Here is a 20,077-nt window from a genome sequence, read left to right as displayed (position 1 = left end):
CATCCCACCTGGAGACTGACTGTTCTGAGTGTGTGAGTCCAGGGTGCCTGTAGCTTCTCCCTCCAAGTCTCCTGCTCCATTGCATACTAAGCCTGACCTGTGGTTGGAGCTCAAAGAGGATTGAAAATGTACTTACATACTCTGAGTGAATTACACCAGAACAGGGTGTGAATGCTAAAAAGACCCCGAGGGAGGCCGGGCATGGTAGCTCATGCCTGTAATCCTAGCACTTTGGGAGGCCAAGGTGGGTGGATCACTTGAGGTCAGGAGTTTGAAACCAGCTTGACCAACATGGTGAAACCTTGTCTCTACTAAAAATACAAAAAATTAGCCGGGCATGGTGGCACATGCCTGTAATCCCAGCTACTTGGAAGGCTGAGACAGGAGAGTTGTTTGAACCTGGTGTACGGAGGTTGCAGTGAGCCAAGATCGCGCCATTGCACTCCAGCCTGGGTGACAGAGCGAGACTCTGTCTCAAAAAAAAAAAAAAAAAGAAAAGGAAAGACCCCGAGGGATCACTGATTCCAACCATATTTATTTCACAGACGGGGAGACTAAGGCAAGGAAAGGCCAAGTGGACAGCAGGGGGTATAACCATGGCACCTGAGGAGGAACGTGGAGATTGGGGCCCCCACTTTCCTTCCTCCCCGTACGTCTAGTCCACCAGCAAGTTCTGGGGATACCACGTCTTAAATACCTCTTGAGTCCGTCCACCTCTTTCTATCTCTTCTGCAACCACCCTAGCCTAGGCCCTTGTCATATCTCCCCTGGATAATCACAACAACCTCCTAACTGGTGTTCCTACAGCTTCCCCTGCCCCTCTTCCATCCAGCCTCTACCCTGCAAGCCAGTGGTTTCTCTTTGCTCTTACAATAAAGAGCGAATCTTCACCTTGGCCTCCAAAGTCCTTCACTGCCTGGCCCCTGCCGCCGCTTCAGGTGCATATTTGTTACTTTCTATTTTGCTTTCCGCCTTGTCACAAGGCCTTTTTGTTTAACAGGTTCAGCAACTTCCCTAAGGTGCCTCAGACAGTCAAATGCCAGCCTCTCAATTTCCAGCACATGCTGGGCTCATGAACTCCTGTTCTGAGGAGCTAATGCTGTTTCCTCTCTCTAGGTGCCTGACTGACAGAAGTTCTTGCCCCTGGGCAGCTGGTGTGGACAGAGGAGGGGTGAGTGTTCTAGAGGCACAGCCTTATTATTCTCCTGCTGAGGTTGGACAAAGAGGTCTTCTAGGCCCTTGGGCTCTCAATTTTGACATATTTGACTGCTGGGGAAGTGTGAGGCTTTGTTTCTGGTGGCATTGAAAACAGGGGCAGTGCTGGGGGCCCTCCCTGGTTTTGGCTTGTTTTGGGGTAGGGGCTGAAATGCATATTCATCAAGCTCTGTATTCAACAACAGGCTTTGCCTCTATTGCTCATCCATGCCACCATGGCTGGTGAAGGACAGTGCTGGGCCTGGAAGCTGGCCCCATGGCCCTTGCCTGCCTTTGCTTCACCACTCCTAGGTCATAGACTAGATTCAGAAGAGAGTGTTTTCATCCTGGCCCTGCCCATTGACTACTATATGACTTTCCTTTCTATTGGCCTCAGGGTTGCGTCAACATCAGGGGATAGGGGAAAGTAGGGTCAGACTAAATGATTTGTTTTCAAACTTTCCAGAGGGAACTCTCCTTTTCCATTGCACCCCAAAGAATCTCAATGTACAAAACAACTAAAGGGGTTGCAGTGTGTGTTGGAGTTGGCATGGGGCTGGCCAATTCCTCAACCCCAGAAGCCCCCAGACAATGCAACTGACCTTTTCTTGGCTTTATGGAAGACACTCTGGAAACCACTGACCTGGGGCGTGTCAAAGCTTCTTCCCAGCTTGGAGGTGCTGTGACTCTGGCAGGGCGAGGGAGTAGAGAGGGAACTCAGCCAATGGAGTTACATTGATTGGGAAATTTCGAAGTAACATGCAAATGTCACTGTGATGTTACTAGTAAGGCACAACTGCCAGGGCTGTGATGTTTCCATTCTGGAGTCCTCTGGTTTTTAATTTTGGTTCGATGTGAAGTATCTTTGTACCCCTAGGGAAATTTTCCATTTGTGTGTGTGTGTGTGTGTGTGTGTACACATGTGTGTGCACCTGTAGGGAGCAGGAACTATGGGGAATGAAGTGTGGCCAAGCCAGGCTGGGACAGGTAGAATGAATGGCGGGCAGAGCTGGGAGCATGTTGCTCCTGGGGGTGGTGGGGATAGGGGGTGGCTTTAGCTCAGTTAAAAGGAGCGATTTGGCTCCTTCCTACAGGGGCCCCATGGAGATCTCTGCGCAGGAAGCACCGGGAACAAGGAATCCTCTGTCCGCAGCCACAGCACAGCCAGGACAGAGGAGGTGGATTAGGAGTTCCCGGGAGGGAGCCTACCCAGCCTTTCCCTGACATTTGGGCAAACTTGTGGGGAGATGCGGAGCTCAAGGTATATGCGCATAGGGAAGGTGGGGCTCCGTTAAGGGGAGGTTGAGATCAGCTCATGCATTTATTCCACACATTCCTCAAGCTTCCTGAAGCCTTTCAAGGAGCGAAGCTCAGAGGCAGACAATTCTGTAGGAGTCAGAGCCAAGAAAGATGAGACTCTAGGTATTAACCACCATCAGTTTACTGAAGGAGACAGGAAATGTGAGAGATAATAGACTTTCACAGGCAGCTGGGTGCAGTCGGAGCTATTTGGCCTGTGTGTCTAGAGCCCCACATTCAAATTCTTGCTCTACAGTAATGGTCTCATGACTTCCCCTTTCTGAGCCCTCGTTTCTCCTTCCATAGAACTCAGATGAACACATCAGCCCTAGCTACTTCTCAATGCTTTTCTAAGTGTCAATTAGAATAGAGTTTTTCAAATCTTTTTGGACAGCAGAAACCCAATACTGTAAGCATTTATAGCAGAACTTGTCTGGTTCTGGGGCAGTTTCCCCAGAATTTTGCCCTCCTCATGGCTCTTAGTTTCCTGGGTGCTTTTGGAGATACCTCTGCAAATTCCCAGGGCTCTAGGAAGCAGGGTCTAAAGACACTGGGTCAGGGTATTCTTGAGAACAGGCTTTGAAAACTGCCCAACTGCAACCCAGATGATAGGGGTGGTGCCACATACACAAGAGTCATTATAATACTGGCTTCTGCTTGGCCCTGCCCATGGCCAGCGCTGACCTTATCTTAGTTAGGGTCTATACAATTGGGCATGGCTTTTTTCCAGAAACCAGTGACAAAAACTCAACTCAAAGTGGCTTTAAACCAAACAATGACTTTAATGGATCCTGGGGCAGTTCATGGGTCTGAAGAATGAGGAATCAGGTTGACACTCTCTCTGCCATCACTGTTTATTTGTCCCTTTTAAGCTGTCCTCTGCCCCAGCTTAGCAATCCAAACAGAAAAGGGAGACTCTTTTTCTTCTAGAATCTGTATGTCAATCCAAGGGAAGGACTCTGAGTGGTTCAGTCACTGTTGCTGGGAGGATAGGAATATTCTGAGTGGCCAGGTGTGGGTCAGATGCTACCCATGTAGCTAATGTAGGGGCATAGCTAGCACCAGACATAGGGGGAGTAGAAGACTGTTGGCAGACCACGAGAACATCCTAGGATATTAGTGGAACCCTAGGTTGTAACAGCTCATAGGCCCGCAAGGGGCTGTAACTCCCCTCTTCAGTTATAGTAATGCAAATGCCAACAATAATAACAATAGCGAATGTGCATTGAATTACTCTCTCTGTGCCAGGCATGTTCTGTTGCTTTATGTGTATTCTTTCATTTAACTCTCATGACAGTCTTTGGGTAGGTCCTATGATTCCTATTATTTCCCCATATTATCGATGAGGAAACTGAGGCCCTGTTAAGTTAAGGCCACACTTTGAATAAGTAAGGGAGCTGGGTTTCAAGCCCAAGGTGTCTGGCTTCAGAGACCATGCTCTGACCACTGCATCTCCAGCCTCTGTTTGGTAGGCCAAGTAGCCATCTTGCTTTTGCTTGTATGCACGGAGCTCATGACCTACAGAGGCAGCCCAGGCCCAGGTTGCACTGCTCTGCCTGTTGAAAAGGGCTTCCCTATGCAGTGCACATGTCTACCTCCATACAAATCCATCCAGACAGCATATGGCTCTGTGTTAGGTGTTTCAGGAGATATCAAGAAAAATCATCCATGAACCTGCCTGAACGGTCACCATCACAATAAGTCACATTACTGACATTGTGCAAGGCTCCATGCTGAACTCTTTATGTGCATTATGTCATTTAATTGCAACAGCAGGCCAGGTGCAGTGGCTCACACCTGTAATCCCAGCACTTTGGGAGGCTGAAGCGGGTGGATCAATTGAGGTCGGGAGTTCGAGACCAGCCTGACCAACATGGTGAAACCCCATCTCTACTAAAAATACAAAAATTAGCCAGGCGTGATGGTGCACACCTGTAATCCCAGCCATTTGGGAGGCTGAGACAGGAGAATCACTTGAACTCAGGAGGTGGAGGTTGCAGTGAGCTGCGATCGTATGACTGCATTCCAGCCTGGGCGACAGAACAAAACTGTCTCAAAAATAGAATAATAATAATAATTGCAACAACAACTCCAGAGAGTAGGTTCTGTTATTGTCCCCATTTTCCAGGGGAAACTGAGGCTCAGAGGGAATAAGTAACTAAGAAACTGCAAAGCTGGTATTTGAGTTCAGGTCTGCCTAGCTCAAGAGCCTGTACTAGAACCCACTGCAGTCAGCTGTGTCCCCTAGAGGGGGAATACATGTGTGCAGATGCGATTGTGACACAGTCAGCATGCAAATTGCCACTGAGAGGGACAGGAAAAATGCAACTGAAGTTCAGAGGAGAGAGGTGAGGGAAAGGGGGAGAAGGGGACATTTGATCTAAGTTGAAGGGAACTAGGATTTGGACATTCAGTTCAGGGAGGGATCTCCAGGAAGGGTTGGAAGAGAGAAGCAGGGGTAGTGAAGCTTGGGGAGAATGAAAGAGCTGAGGTGGGGGTGAGGATGGGGGGTGTTGTGGCCAGCTGTGCTTTCAGGCCCCACAGAAAGTGCCTCCTTCTTCCAGACTGTTCTCTTCATAGATGTGAAGAGGTTTGATCTTCTCCAGGAGAGCTCAACACAGGTGCTCAGTTCCTTCCTTTCCTCCTGATGTGAGGTGGACAGGCCCTATCTGGAGGGTAGACAAGGTACCTGGGCACCAACAGCTGTCAGTGCTTCATTCCCTTCTTCCTGGTGGTGAATGGAGGGAAGAATGGTCCATTCCCCAGGGATCAGCACTTTCTCCAGACAGCACAGTGCTCCAGGCACCAGAATGGCTGGACTAGCCATTCAGGAGGGTTCTCCATGTCCTCCCTGGATAACAGGCTGAAGCATGTGCCTCTCACCCATGGAGGGGCTCCTTTCTCCTGTGCCCTCCCTTAGCTAATCTCATCCATTTGTCAGAAGGTGGATAATGCCCCCCAGAGGCCTGGGCTCTGTTCCTAAAGTGCCTTTGGATTTTTCTCCAAACAACACAGGTGGGAAATTGGGGGAAGAGTATGATGTAATGCTAGGAGCTCTCTTGGTTTCAAAGGGTAGAATAGCAGTTATTTTTCCTGAGCTGGACTCACAGTGAGTCAGGGGTTTTATCATCCCATTTTGCAGATAAGGAAGTTGAGGTTCAGAAGAGGAAAATGATGCAAATGCAGTTGTCACATGAAATGTGAATGACTGTGCCATTGTCTCCTGAAGGAAGGACGTAAACCTAGAGACTCAACATGGAAAACTGCCCCTTCCCTCCCCTGCTCTTGCCCATCAATTCTTCCTCCTGTGGCAGTGGCTCTGAAATGCTGACTCTGGCTACCCTGGCTGCTCTCTATCCTCTCCTCTACATGGTAACAGATCATTCCTCCTGGCCTGCCTGAGAGCTAGAGGGGTGTCTCTGGGGGACCCAGGCCTCAGGAATATTGCCCACGTAAGGTCCAGACGTCCATTATTTCTTCTGTGACTCTTATGGTCTCTGGAGTCCCTGGATTTCTTCAATCCTTCTTGAAGGAATTCTAGCATTTCTGTAAGGGGAAAAGAGGCAGAGAAGGACAGAAGAATTCTTTCATTAGGGTCCTTCAACACCATGGCCCTTATCACCTGGCTCACACTAGAACTAGAATCAAAGTCCTTTATATTTTTTTCTACAAAAGGCTTTTTTGTTTGTTTGTTTGTTTGTTTTTTAGGGCTTTTCAATTTTTCATCTCATCTGATTTTCCTTGTAATCCTGAGAAATAAGGCAGGAAGGGTATAATTATCCCCATTTTGTGGGTGGGTTAACTGAGGCTCAGAGAAGGTAAGTGACTTCTCCAAGGTTGCACAAAAGATAGTGGCAGAGCAGGGCTAGAAGATAGAAGCCAGTGTCCAGGAATCCTGACCTTTCTTCTCAGTGCCCAGTGCTGACAGCTACTGGGACAGCCTCTGGCTGGCCTCTTAGTCCCTCTCCACCTCCATCCAGGACTCCCTCTCTGGTTCAGCCCAGTGTGGGGGAGGGGTCATGTCCCCAGTTCGGACCTTTCCAGGCTTCCTAAGGCCTCCAGAGTAAAGCCTCACTCACCAGTTCTGTATCTGAGAGTCCCCCAAATCCAGCCCCAACCTACGACTCTTGCCAATCTCAGCTAACATAACAGGCTAGTCTTTTCCTTCTGACAAGATGGACAAGATTAGTCATTTGTTAGGGGGCATCCCTCTGTGGGATGTTGGAGGAATGGGTTTCAGCCTGCTTGCTGCTCAGGGAGTAGATAGGGAAACTGAGGCAAGTGTCAGCACAATGGCTACATTCAGGACAGCTTAGAGAGGCAAGGCTAGGAAAAGACTTGGACTCGGCTAATATGATGGGCCTTTCCCCAGGAAAATCTACTGCTTTGTTTCATTAAATGAAACACAGATGGCGCGTGCCTATAATCCCAGCTACTTCAGAGGCGGAGGCAGGAAAATTGTTTGAACTGGGACCTAGGAGGTGGAGGTTGCAGTGAGCCAAGATTGAGCCACTGCACTCCAGCCTGGACTACAAGAGCAAGACTCCATCTCAAAAACAAACAAACAAACAAACAAAAACACAGAGTGTACTGAGTGCCTATCTTTTGCTCTACTTCTATCCCAGAGAAATTCTTCCAAGGGGCTCCTTGAGCTTTATCAGAAAAGTAGCACTTAGGCCAAACCAGAAGCGGAGACTCAGGTTCTTAAGGAGCATTGGAGGTTATAGCTCAGCACTTGCCAGAACAACTGGGATTCTGGAATTACTGATGATGACTGCACAACTCCATACGTAAATATACTCAAGAGGAGTGAATTGTATGTTGTAAAGTGGTACATTTTATGGCATATGAATTATATCTCAATTTTTTTAAAAAAAGAATACCTAGGATTATATTAGAGCATGCCCTGCACATGTAGGTGCTTAATAGATATTTGTTGAATGAATGCATTAATGAATGTAACATGTATTTATTCATTTTACTTAAAAATTTTTTTTTGATGTAAGAACATCTTATAAAGTACATTTGTTTGATCCTCACAGCAGCTGTGAGGAGGAGGCAAGGCAAGAATAATGATCCCCATTTAACAGATAAGGAAATAGAGGCCTGGAAAGATTAAATGACTTACCCAGGGCAATTGAATTAAAGTTTTAGAGAGTTGAAATAAGTTTTTATGCTATCTCCTCCAGCCCCTGATTCATTAAGCAAACCTTAACCAAGTACTTCTATAATTGAGCTATCCCTGAGGATGGTGAGATACTGATATCGATGTGCCAAGACCTCTCTCATTCTCAGTAGTCAAGCGGGAGACTCAGATGAAGAACCAAGCCCTGACAATATGTTGTGATTAGTACTGAAGGGAGGTGGGCTCAGGGGCTGCAATGCCTGAAGGGGCTCTGACTAGCCCTGGGGATAGCAGGGTGATTGCTCTGGAGTCTGACAACTGACTGGACCAGGAAGGATCAGAAAGATGGCCAAAAGAAAGGACAAGGTGTGGCCGGGTGTGGTGGTTTATGCCTGTAATCCCAGCACTTTGGGAGGCTGAGGTGGGCAGATCGCTGGAGGTCGATTGAGGTGGGCAGATCGCTGTTGGAGAACAGCCTGGCCAAGATGTGAAACCCTATCTCCACTAAAAATACAAAAATTAGCCAGGCATGGTGGTGCATGCTTGTAATCCCAGCTACTTGGGAGGCTGAGGCGGGAGAATCGCTTGAACCTGGGAGGGTTGCAGAGTCGAGACTGAGCCACTGCACTCCAGCCTGGGTGACAGAGCGAGACTCCATCTTGAAAGAAAGCAAGAAAGAAGGAAGGGAAGGGGAGGGAAGGGGAAGGGAGGAGAGGGGAGGGGAGGGAAAGGTGGGCAGGGAAGGGAAGGGAAGGGTGGGCAGGGTAGGGTGTCTTCATGTCAGTCCAGGGTGCCCTTGAATCCTGTGATGAGATTAGGGCTGGCTTTGATTCAGAAGAGCAGGAGTCACTGATGAATTTTAAGCAGGCGAGGAACAATGCTAGATTTCCCTCTGCCCTCCATCCAGGGCAAGCCCATTTCAACCCATTCTTCAATACCACTCTCCCTGCCCACCCTCCTCCTCTGTACCCTCTGCACTGGTCACACGGTGAGCCTGATAGAGGTGAACTTGAGCCCAGGAGCCCTCTCTCTCAGACCAAGCTAGTCCTTGCTTCATCACTCCAAGTAGCCCTCCTCAGTTTGAGTCCGCCCCTGACATTGCTGTTCTGGCCTTCAACTGATCACAGCTAGAAACTGTCGGTAACATTATCACTAAGCGCTAATAACCATTAAAACAGATGACCATTTATCAAGCCCTTACTCTAAGCCAGGCATGGTTATAAGTGATTCATTTCTGTGTCACTTAAAATCATTTAATCCTTATCCTAAGAAATAGGTTATAGTATAGTCCCTAGTTGGCAGATCAGGAAACTGAGGCACAGAAAGGTGTCATAATTTGCCTAAGTGTTGGTGAAGGTGGGATTCAAAACCAGAGGCTGTACTGAGTCTTATCCACTGGACTGTAGAGCACACAGAAGGAAAAGGACAATCAGTCCAGCTGAAGACTGAGTGAGCAAAGAAGGACTGGTCCGGTGAACTTAGCAAGCCCCAGAAGCACACACAGGCCTTGAAGTCCATACATTCAGTGTGATGGGCAATCTGCCTTTTGCCTTTGAATCTAGGATTTCTGAAGCTCTAGGCCGACTGTGTCCCTGTCTGTTTGATGTAGCCTGGCTGGAGCCTGAGCCCTGGACAGCCAGATTCATATTTTCTCTCTCTGTTTCTCTTTCTCCTACCCACCACCCCAGTGCTTGGGCCTAGAAATGGATTCTGCCTCCAGCTGCTCCTCCCTTGAGTCCTGATTTAGTCAGCACATTGTTATTAAAAACTCCAATTTGTCCTGTGTACTGGGATACAGAGGCCAACATGGCAGGTAAACACATGCTGTGGTCTGGATGTTTGTGTCCCCCTATAATTTATTTGTTGAGATCCTAACCACCAAGATAATGGTATTAGGAGGTGGGGCCTTTGGGAGGTGATGAGGTCATGAGGGCTCCACTTTCATGAATGGGATTAATGTCCCTATAAAAGATCCCAGAGCCTTTGGTAGTTCATGAGCATGATGATTGGGTATTCACGTACGTGTGTGAGATGTGCCACCTTTAAACCTTGTTACAACATCAACGCATTACCTGTCTGACATGGAAAAAAAAAAGAGTGATCCCAGAGAGCTAGATTTCCCTTCTACCATATGATGACAAGCTAGAAGGAGCCATCTCTGAACCAGAAAGCAGCCCTCTGTAGACACAGAATCTGCTGGCGCCCTGATCTTTGACTTCTCACAAAAATGTGAGAAACAAATTTTTGTTGTTTATGAGCCACCCAGTTGATGGTGTTTTGTTATAGCAGTCCGAAAGCAGAACTTCATACCATTCTCTGGCATTTCCCAAGAGGTAGTGACAAAGATGTCTCTTGGTTCCTCCATGGGATGCATGATTTCGAATTTGGAAAAAATACCTCTGTTGGGGGAGGTAGCATGTGCTGGGAGCCCTTGTGTTAGGGGTCAGGCTTGGGCTGTGATGCTGCCTCGTCTATTGCCATGCTGGGTGACCTTAGGCTGGTCCTTGCCTCTCTCTGGTCCTCTTCCTCCCCATCTACCAAAGGAGGGGATTGGCTGGAATATGAGAACAGTCCCTGGCGTTTGTGGGGCATTTGCCTGGTCTATGTGTCATGTGCTCACAGGAGCCCAGGCTGATTCCAAGGTCCCTTCCTGCCTGGCAGTTGGCTCCTGGGTCTCACAGGCCCTGGAAGTGACCTCTGGGCTGGGTAGCTCATCAGCTTCCCCACACTCTAGCCTGTGGGGTCTCCTGCTGGCTTCTCAGAGCTGATGGAACAGGTTCCAGCAACACAGCCCCTGACACAGAAGCCAGACCTGTCCAGCAGGGACCCCATGCACTGGTGGGTGTAACCTCTTATTCTTACCTTTGGGCAGGAAGTGGGGAAGGCTGGAGTGGGGATGGAGTGAGAGCAGACCTTCAAGGCCCCTGAAACTATGCAGTTAACCTAGTCCTGCCTCAGGAAGGGTGGTGAAACCAAAGCCCTAGAAGAGCAGCTTTCCCCAAGACTTTGCCAAGTGTCACCAAACTATGCTGGAACCCAGATCTACTGACCCCTCCCTGCACAAGTGAGTTGTGTGCTCAGCTGTTCCTGGGCCTTGCTCACGGAGTGGGGGAGGGCAAAGGATAGAGCCTGTGTGCACCTGGCCAGGTGGAGAGTGGCCACATTTTATCCTGATGCTTATGGTTGGTGGGGGAGAAGTGTCTCCATGTCATTTGTCATGTTTCCCTGCCTCCTGTCATGTTTCTCGGATAAGTTCCTGGGTCTCTTGCCCAGTTGATTCAAACAGCCTATAGGTTGAGTGTCCAGAGGAGGGGGCAATGCAGAGGGCGAGACTTTGTGCCAAATGGGGACAGGAGGCCTGGTGAGTCCTGCTGTGCACCGTTCCTGGTGGTGGAGCCGCTCAGCTGTGAGTGCCCATCCTTTCTCCTGGCCGTGGCCATGTGGCCTAGGCTAGCAGGCCCTGGAAGAGCCTCTCTGTGTCCTTCCTGGTTCTTGGTGTCTACAGCCTCACCCACAACCCTGAAGCTCTGGGCTCTGCTGCTCAGCTCTGGCACAGAGACTGGTTTGGCAGGTTTAGCCACACCCGTGAGCAGTGTGAGGGCTGGGAGCTGGGGTGGGGCACAGCTGAGGAGTCAGTGCTGCCCTGTGCTTCCCCCCATACCCCCAAATCCCAGCCTCACTTCTGCTGCCTTTTCTACCTTTCTCAAGGAAGGCTTCCTGGCAAGCTGGAAGGCAGAAGCCACGCAGACTTCTAGTCCTGGTTCCACTACTTACTCGGTATGTGGCCCTTGGCCAGCCCCTTTCCCTTCTTGGACCTCAGTGTCAGCACCTGTACAATGGGTCTTTGGGCTCAGTGATCCTCAGACAGCCACGTTGTATGATTCTAGTTGGGACTCTGCCATTTTCTCTCCATTCCTGAACAAACGATAGAGCACTGACTGCCGCAGGTTCTGCCTTGGTAAAATGAGTGCCTCGACCCTTGCTCGCTTCCTGGGGATGTCGATAGGATCAGCAACATCCTAGCAAGCATCCAGTCTCCATGGGAAAGTTTTCTTTCTATAGTTTGGCCTGCCCTTATCTGGTTCAAGCAGAAGGAGAGATGATACCTAGAGATGGGGCTTTCTCTAGGCCCCCTCCCACACTCCACTTACCCTGAGACCATAATTGACTGAGAACCAGGCTTTCTGGACGGCTCTGTGATTGGGGGAGGGGCAGAGGTAGAGAACAAGAACACAGAGGAAAGGCCCTCGCACTTGCTGCCTCTCGTTCCTCCCGACCTTCAGATCAGCCCAGGGTTCGGGGGAAGAGGGGAAGGCAGGAAAGTTCCACCGCTGCAACAGGCCCCCTCTGTGACACTGGGAAAATTGTGTACTCTCGCTGGACCTCAGTTTCCCTATCTAATCAGGAAGACACATGTCTTCCAGATCACATGCCCTCAGAAAATTTAAGTTCTGTTGCTTTGTTTGTTTGTTTGTTTTTGAGACAGAATCTCGCTGTGTTGCCCAGGCTAGATTGCAGTGGCGTAGTCTCGGCTCGCTGCAACCTCCGCCTCCCGGGTTCAAGCGATTCTCCTGCCTCAGCTTCCCAAGTAGCTGGTATTACAGGCATCCACCACCATGCCTGGCTAATTTTTGTATTTTTAGTAGAGACAGGGTTTCGCCATGTTGGCCAGGCTGTTCTCAAACACCTGGCCTCAGGTGATCAAAGACCTCAGGTGATCCACCACCTTGGCCTCCCAAGGTGCTGGGATTACAGGAGCGAACCACTGCGCCTGGGCAGAAAATTTAAGTTCTAACAATGTATAGATCAGAAGAAGGAATGGGAGTTAGATGAAGAGGACATTCCCAGTCTGAGATGGGGGATAGAGAGAGAAGAAAAAGGGAATTAACATTCATTGAGCACCTATGTGCCAGTGCTATGCCAATTACTTTGCATACAATACATACACTGTCTACATTCCCAAGTCTCCTTTCCAAGTGGCAGCCAGAGTGAACTTTGCAAAATACAAATTTGACTGGCTGCGGTGGCTCACGCCTGTAATCCCAACACTTTGGGAGGCTGTGGCAGGAGAATGGAACCCGGGATGTGGAGCATGCAGTGAGCCGAGATCACGCCACTGCACTCCAGCCTAGGCAACAGAGCAAGACTCCGTCTCAAAACAAACAAACAAAAACAAAAACACAAATCTGACCATGTCACTCAGTGCCTTTCCTCTGCCCTTAGAATAAAATCTAAACTCCTTACAATGGTGTACAGAACCCTGAGTGAGCCGGTCCCTGCTTCCCCTTCCAGATATCTATCTCTACTGGTCTCTATTGGTCATTGGAAATGATTCTATTGGTAATTTCCATCAGCCACAGGAGTCTTCTCTTTATTCATTTAGCAAATTCATTCCAGCCTCAAGACCTTTACACATGCTTAGGTTCCCTCTGCTTAGAATTCTTTTCCTGGCTCTTTGCCACCTTGGCTCTTTCTTATTCTTTACGTCTCAGTTTAATTTAGTCCTCCCACCCCCTGCACTGCTTTTTTCACCACCTCTTGATTCCTTCATAATGCTTATCACAATTTGTAGCTATTTGTCTTTTTCTTTTAATGTCATGTTCACTCTGGATTCCACATGGCATGGTGCACAGTAGGTATTCAATAAGTATTTGTTGGATGAATGAATGAATGAATGAATGAGTTGTAAGGAAATGAGAGAGTGCTGGTTGAGTGCCTGGCATAGGGTATGGCTCTCAGGAGGTGCTCATAAATGGCAGCTTTTAGTGAAAACTGACATGGCAGAGATAAATACCCACCGATAGATTGCATACATGGTGGGTAGGGGATGCAGCGGGCAATTAAGGTTGGAAAGTGATGCGCTCGTGCCAGATCTTGGGGGTCCCTGATGCTTGGCCAAAGAGTTTAGACTTCCTGAAAGACAGTAGCTGGAAGTCATTGCTGGGCCATTAATGTAACTATAAAGCCCTACTTCTGAGATGTGGGCTCAGCCACTTTGCGTTCTCAAGGGGCTGTGCTGTATGGTGGTGGGGGTGCAGGGTGGCAGACAAACCCAGAGAGAGACAGGCTGGGAACCTTTCTGGTGTCATTCTCTGAGACAGGCTATTCCCACAGGCCCAGAAGGAGGGGACACAGTTAGGAGCATGCTGTGTTTTCTGATTCCACGTGGCCATTACACTGTTTCTGGGGAGTGGAGGTTAGGGGTGACCTAAGAGTCAGATGCTTGAATTTCTATTTGAGCCCCTCCCCTTATCAACCGTGTGACTTCTGCTAGGCTCATTCGAATCTCTGATTCTGTTTCTTCATCTGTAAACAGGCTGCTGTTTGTACCTGTCTCATAGTTTTCTTGGGGAGGATCAATGAGGTAGAACCTGCAAAGGGCTTAGCAGAAAGCCTAGCACCTACTGAGCGCTCAGTAAAGGTGAGCTATTATCTTCCATTCAACAGTGGGGGATTCAGAAAGGTAGATTCAACCACAAGTGCACAGAGGCATGAAACAGGAGGGTGCTTTGGAATGGCAGGAGTTTCCTGTGTGTGTTGTGGATGGCAAGGAGGCAAGTGGAGTGGCAGGTGGGTCCAGCTCCTGCAGCCCGTGTGTACTGGCCAGGAGCTGACACTTTACCTGGAAAGCGATGAAGACACTGCAGGGTATTAGGCTGAGAATGATGTGATCCGATTTCTAGCAGTGGGGGGATGAATTGGAAGGGTAAGCCTGGAGACCAGGAGACGGATGGTAGGCTATTGGTGTGGCCTGGTGAGAAGCGATGGGCTTCATCTCAGGCTCGTGGAAGTATAGAAGAGGGAATAGATCCCAGAGTGAGTTGAGACAGAGAATGGACAGAGTGTGGGGCCTGATGGGTCTCTGGGAAGGGAGGGGGGAGAAAGGAACTTGTTTTGGATGGCTGCAGGCTTTCTCAATGGGGTGGCTGATGAGATTATAAAGCTGAAAGTATGGACAGTGCATGTGGGTTTTGATGCCTGTAGTTTGACTTTTCTGGGAATTCAGTAGCTCCCTGAGAAACCTCTCTTTCATCTGACTCTCTGTGTAGAAAATCTTTCTAAAATCTCTGAATGATGACTCCTCCATTAGGGATGAGGAGGGCCTCCTGTGGGGACACTGTACATACCTCCTAAAGAGGGGTGGCAGCTTGGCCTCCTTTGGTGGTAACAAAGCTGGGGATTTTATTTGGAAGCTGTATTTCAGAGTCTATCAGTTTTCTTGTGATTTTCTTCAAAGCATGTACAAAGAGGCAGTTCCAGTTAGTGGAATATATATATATATATAAAATTTTTTTTGAGACGGAGTTTCTCTCTTGTGGCCCAGGCTGGAGTGCAATGGTGCCATCTTGGCTCACTGCAACCTCTGCCTCCTGGGTTCAACTGATTCTTCTGCCTCAGCCTCCCGAATAGCTGGGATTACAGGTGGCATGTGCCACCACGCCCGGCTAATTTTGTATTTTTAGTAGAGACGGGTTTTCTCCATGTTGGTCCGACTGGTCTCAAACTCCCGACCTCAGGTGATCCACCTGCCTCAGCCTCCCAAAGTGCTGGGATTACAGGTGTGAGCCACCATGCCCGGCCAGTGGAATGTTTTGTGTATTTATTCCACTGCTCTGGGCCAAGACTAGGCAACTTTTCAAGAGTGGTGAAAGGTAAGCTCCTGCGTGCTCCCTCTCCCTATTATTTTCTTGATGGGTGTGGACTGGAAGCTCACATTCCAGAGAAACTTAGGTCTTAGATTATCTGTCTAATTTTCCTTACGGATGGGAACAAGAGAAGGTGCATGCAAGTTGCTCATGATTGTGAATAATGCCACAGCTGGGCTTGGCCCAGGCACCTCACTGCCAGCTACAGGTTTTCCCATGGCATGCAGCTGGCACTGTCTCTGGAGAGGAGGATAGGGGTGATAAACTCATGAACATCAGCACAGCCCCCGGCCCATCTCAGAGGCACACACCTAGTGGCAGCGGGAGGGCCCCCGCAGACTGGAGAGGACTCAGCTATTGTCCTAAGCCTCCGACAGTGAGGCTCATCCATACCCCGCCTCTCATCTGAGATGAGCTCAGAGATATGACTGAAGTTTCAGGGCTAAAACCAAAGGGATTGGGTTGGTACCCCCTCCTTATGAGAAAAGCAGAGGAGAGCCCTGTCTGGGTCTGGAGGAATACAGTCTGCATCCCCACCCAAGCTGATTGCAGTGATGAGGAGATGCCTTTGTCTGAGTTGCCAGGGGAACCGAAGTTTCTGCCTTCTTCTGAGGCCCTGATTGGCTCCTGCTGGAGCTTAAGCTTTGGTGAATGGAAGGGCCTCTCTTCTGCCTACACCTTCCCTGAGGTGAGAGACAAGCACGGCTGGAGTCCCCATGGATGCACTGTGTTGGTGTCTCTGTCCTACCTCCTTAGCTGGGGGTGCTGGATACCCTTGCTTATTCGTCTTTCACTAATCCCGGGCAGCATCTGCTCCAGGCCTTTCATCCTTCTAGGTCCAGGAAAACTAGCCTAAGAATCAGGAAACCTATACACCAATCCTGACATAGCCAGACTCACTCTTGGCCTTGGGCATGTCTCTTCTCCCTGGGCCTCGGTTTCCCTACATGGAAAAATGAAGGCATTGGGCTAAACTCTGGTCCTTCCAGCTCTGACTTCCCTGACCACACAGCCCACATCCCCTCCTCTCTGACCTTCCGTGGCCCTTCACATGCCTCTGACTGCATTCTCTCTCGTATGTTCCCTTGTAAGATGCAGGTCAGAATAGGGGGTTGCAACCAGCCTTGAGAATTGTTTTGGTTTTCTCTAGGAAAAATTGTGCTCCCTGAAGCCTGTCCTAAAAGCCCCACATCCTGCAATCCCCCTTGTTGTCATCTGTCTCACCTGGACCGAGCCCCAAGGTCAGAAGCCAGGAGGAACAAATGATGGGTGCTCATGTCTGTTGCAGGGTGGGGCTAGGCAGTGTGCAGACAGGAGCATGCGGGGGTGGGCAGGGGCAGCTGGAAGAGCCCTGGAGCTCAGCAGTCCTGGGTTCCAGACCTAACTTGTCTACCTGCTGGCTAGGTGACCTTGGGAGGGTGGCTTAGTTGCAGTCTCCCCATCTATCACACAGGAATAATAATGCCACCTCACAGGGCTTGTTGCCAAGATGATGTGTCTGCCATACAGGAGACACCAAGTTCCCTTCCCTGCTCTCTCTTCTAAACAAGGCAGGGAGATAGGGAAAGTTCAGATCGAGGAGGGGCCCTAGGCTGCAGGACCTGAGGTGCCCCAGGCAGGGCCTTAGATGCTGCTCATTCCTGGCAGTGCCAAAAAGCAGGGAGAAAAAAGTATTGCATTGGGCGGATGGGGGAGGCTGTGTGTCAGAGCTAATGTTTGAATAACACTTTTAAGATCCTCCAGGGACCTCAAATGAGGATTTTTCAGATGAGCTGAAAATGGAGCAAAGTAATGAGACTGAGCTCACTGGCAGGAAAGGGAGCAACCTTAATTGGTACTGGCCCTGCCTTGGCCCAGCGACACTCATTACCACAGGCTGCCCAGGAGGATGACCCGTGCATTTGGGCTGTAAGCAATGTCAATTTCTTAGCATGGGGTGTGATGGGGTTGCATCTGGTAGTGACTCAGCCCTGCTTCTTGTTGACTCACCAGGTTGAGGGTTAGAGGGGTCTTCTTAGACCTTCAGAGCCTGGTTTAGTTTTTAGCTTTGTGACCTAGCCTCTCTCCACCTCTAGGGTCTAGAGGCAGCAGCCCAGACCTGACAACTATCTGTCAGAGTTGTGGTGGGAGGCAGGGATGGGATGTTGAAGTCAGGCATGAGTTGCTGGGGGACCTTCCCTCCTTTGCTGAGGTTTGCCTGGGGTCCTGGATGAGGTGGGTGGAGAGACGGAGGAAGGGGCATTCTCAGAAGAAAAAAGACTGGTGGGTGTGTGGGTGGGTGAATTTGTCCCAGTGAGATGTGACTGTCTGGGCAAGCTTGTTTTTGTGTAGCTTACATGGAGGAGGTACAGGATGTAAGGGACGTGTCTCAAAGAGGCTGAGGGATGGGCCTAAGAAGCCAGCATGGGCAGGGGTAAGGGGTGGGTCCTGGGGGTGGTTTTCGAGTCCCTGTGGAAACACAGGTGGTAGAACTGGTATGGACCAAGAGAGTCCTATTCTGAAGACACCAGAAAATTCTGACCAGGCTCTTGTACGTGAGGCCTCTCCTGTTTTGCTTGGGCTGGACTGGGGGGTGAATGGCCGCAGGTGTGTGTGTTACCGCTTCTCCTGGGAGCCTGGTTTGCATTGTAAATACTGCTCCTGGAGCCACTGGTCATGGTGGGGGCACTTTTTCAGACGCCTTCCTGGGGAATGTGTGAAGGCTGATTATTAGATCATTCTTGGCACCTGGTTTGCGTTATGAATGCAATTGGGGGGCATAAGGGCAAGCGTCAGGTCACTAGTGGGTCCCAGGCCACCCTGACCCCAGGCTCACTGCTCCTGAAGCGCTCCCTCTCCTTGATCTCCTGGGCCAGCACACCCCACTTTCTGGCTTTCTCACCCCCTCTCTGGCCTGCCTTCATTTGCCTGTTCCTGCTCCTCTCCTTAACCGTTCGGTGTGTGGGTTCCTTAGGGCTGCATTGCAGTTATTGTCTTTAAAATAATACCGTTTTTTAATTTAAAAAATTCAATTTATTCATTTATTGTAAAAAATACAAAGGAGAGCTCACTATGTTGGCCAGGCTGGAGTGCAGTGGCAACTCACAGGTGCAGTCACAGCCTCAAACTCTGGGACTCAAGGGTCCTCCCACTTCAGCCTCCAGAGTAGCTGGGATTACAGGAGTGTGCCACTGCACCCAGCAGCTTTTTTTGTTTGTTTGTTTTTTGTCTTTGAGATGGAGTCTTGCTCTGTCACTCAGGCTGGAGTGCAATGGCGCGATCTCGGCTCACTGCAACCTCCGCCCCCCAGGTTCAGGTGATTCTCATGCCTCAGCCTCCTGAGTAGCTGGGATTACAGGCACCTGCCACCATGCCCAGTTAATTTTTCTATTTTTAGTAGAGACAGGATTTCTCCATATTGGCCAGGCTGATTTCGACCTCCTGACCTCAAGTGATCTGCCCGCCTTGGCCTCCCAAAGTGCTGGGATTACAGGCATAAGCCACCTTGCCACCTTGCCCAGCAGTTTTTTTTTTTTTTTTTTTAAATTAAAACCATAATAACATAGTACCAAGATTTGGGAAAATAGGAAGCAGAAAAAAATTACTCCTAAATGTGATTGGGAGCTTGGAGTGTTTCCTTTCACCAGTTTTCCTTTGCTCTTTCTTGCATAGTCATAATTTCTACTGCATCATCAGTACTACCCTGCATTTTTCTCTTAACGGTGTATCGGAAGCTGCCTTCTGTGTCGTTACTGAGGATTCTATTAAATACATGATCGACTCATCCCTTTTCCTGCTGATGGATATTCAAGCTGTTTCCAGTTTTTTTATTATGAATAACAGTGCAATGAACATTGCATAAAATGTTCTTCCTGTATTTCATATGATGATGTATCTTGGGGTGAACACCCAGGAAGGGAATTCTGGGTACAAGGCTGTGGCTGCCTTATAGGCTCTTGGTAAACTTGCCAAACTGCTATGCCAACCTTTAACCCCCAGCATCCAGGGTGAATGGCAGGAACTGTTTTTTATTTCTCTCTCTTTTTATTTTATTTTTTAAAATTTCTCTCTCTTCCCGCCCCGCCCACCCCCCAAGATGGAGTTTTGCTCTTGTTGCCTAGGCTGGAGTGCAATGGCATGATCTCGGCTCACTGTAACCTCTGCCTCTGGGTTCAAGGGATTCTCCTGTTTCAGCCTCCTGAGTAGCTGGGATTACAGGAGCCCGCCACCACACCTGGCTAATTTTTTTTTTTTTTTTTTTTGAGACAGAGTTTTGCTCTTGTTGCCCAGGCTGGAGTGCAATGGTGGAATCTTAGCTCACTGCAACCTCTGTCTCCTGGGTTCAAGTGATTCTTCTGCCTCAGCCTCCCGAGTAGCTGGGGTTACAGGCATGCGCCACCACACGCAGCTAATTTTGCATTTTTAGTAGAGATGGGGTTTCTCCATGTTGGTCAGGCTGGTCTTGAACTCCTGGCCTCAGGTGATCTGCCCACTTCGGCCTCCCAAAGTGCTGGGATTACAGGTGTGAGCCACCACACCCAGCCTGTTTTTTAATTTCTCTTAGGTCTGAAGAGCCTGTTCCTTGTGTGTAGGGACTGCTCCCAACTATCCTCTGTCCATGCATTCATTCATCCTAAGGCGGGAGGCAGAATAGGGCTGTGGAGTTAGGCTGCCTGGGTTCAAGCCAGCCTCCCCTCTTAACCACCTTGAGTCTACTTCCTTAGCTGTAAAGTGAGCATCATGACAGGGAGCCACCTCACAGGGTCCCTGTGAGGCTTTCTATGCATGAAAGCATGGAAGATACTTGATATACAGTAAGCCATGATGACAATGG

The 20,077-nt window shown here is 49.3% G+C and overlaps 1 protein-coding gene and 1 non-coding gene across 9 annotated transcripts in view; both read left to right on the top strand.

The window, feature by feature from the left end:
• EPB41L1 (erythrocyte membrane protein band 4.1 like 1) overlaps positions 1-20,077 on the top strand; it is a 139,818-nt gene that overhangs the window by 19,664 nt on the left and 100,077 nt on the right. For 6 of the 8 annotated variants that reach the window (XM_025398575.1, XM_025398574.1, XM_025398572.1 and 3 more), the window contains exon 2: positions 1,117-1,171. The gene's annotated coding sequence lies outside the window, so the exon portion shown is untranslated. Of the gene's footprint in view, positions 1-1,116; positions 1,172-2,347; positions 2,456-13,934; positions 14,040-20,077 lie in introns of all 8 variants that reach the window. The other 2 variants (XM_025398577.1, XM_025398570.1) reach the window with 2 other exon arrangements.
• LOC112633905 lies at positions 9,597-9,700 on the top strand. The gene has a single exon (XR_003121664.1). It is a non-coding gene; the product is annotated as a small nucleolar RNA U13 (small nucleolar RNA).

Source organism: Theropithecus gelada, chromosome 10 (assembly GCF_003255815.1).
Source record: "Theropithecus gelada isolate Dixy chromosome 10, Tgel_1.0, whole genome shotgun sequence".
NCBI lineage: Eukaryota > Metazoa > Chordata > Mammalia > Primates > Cercopithecidae > Theropithecus > Theropithecus gelada.
This window is presented reverse-complemented; position numbering and strand designations above follow the sequence as displayed.